The following is a 609-nucleotide window of genomic DNA, read 5'->3' as shown; positions in this document are numbered from 1 at the left end:
ATTGGATAATGGCCGGGCCATTTCTGCGTAGTTTACGCTGTACTTGTGCAAGTAATTGTCGAGACCAAGCCACTTACGCAAGTTCTTCTGGTTCTTTTGAACCGGCCAATCTACAATAGCCTTGACCTTAGCGGGATCCGCTCGAAGGCCACGCTTCCCAATGAGGCACCCTAAAAGGGAAATCTCTTTTGCGCCAAAGATGCAACTGTCTGCATTGGCGTACAGTTTATTCGTGCACATGCACTCGAGCACCGCTCTTAAATGGGCGATGTGGTTCTCCTCATCCGTCCCTCCGTGCTCCGTACGGCTGTGAGCGAAATTGTCGTCAAAGTATGTATGTGCATACGCCCTGTGGGGCCTGAACAACAGCGTCACAAGACAATTAGATGTTGCTGGTACATTTGACAGCCTTGAAGCATCACCAGCCACTCCCAGAGCATGCCGCTCAGAGTGCTCACCGCTTTTAGCGGAATATCACTCGCTCTCATGAGCAATTGGTAATACCCATCGACCAAGTCGAGTGCACCGTACTTCGTACATCCAGCCATATTGTTCTGAAGAACATCCTTTCTAGGAATCGGCGTCTGTGCTGGAATGATGGCAGCGTTG

This window comes from Plasmopara halstedii (assembly GCF_900000015.1).
Source record: "Plasmopara halstedii genome assembly, contig: Scaffold_1878, whole genome shotgun sequence".
NCBI lineage: Eukaryota > Oomycota > Peronosporomycetes > Peronosporales > Peronosporaceae > Plasmopara > Plasmopara halstedii.
Note: the sequence above shows the minus strand (reverse complement) of the source record.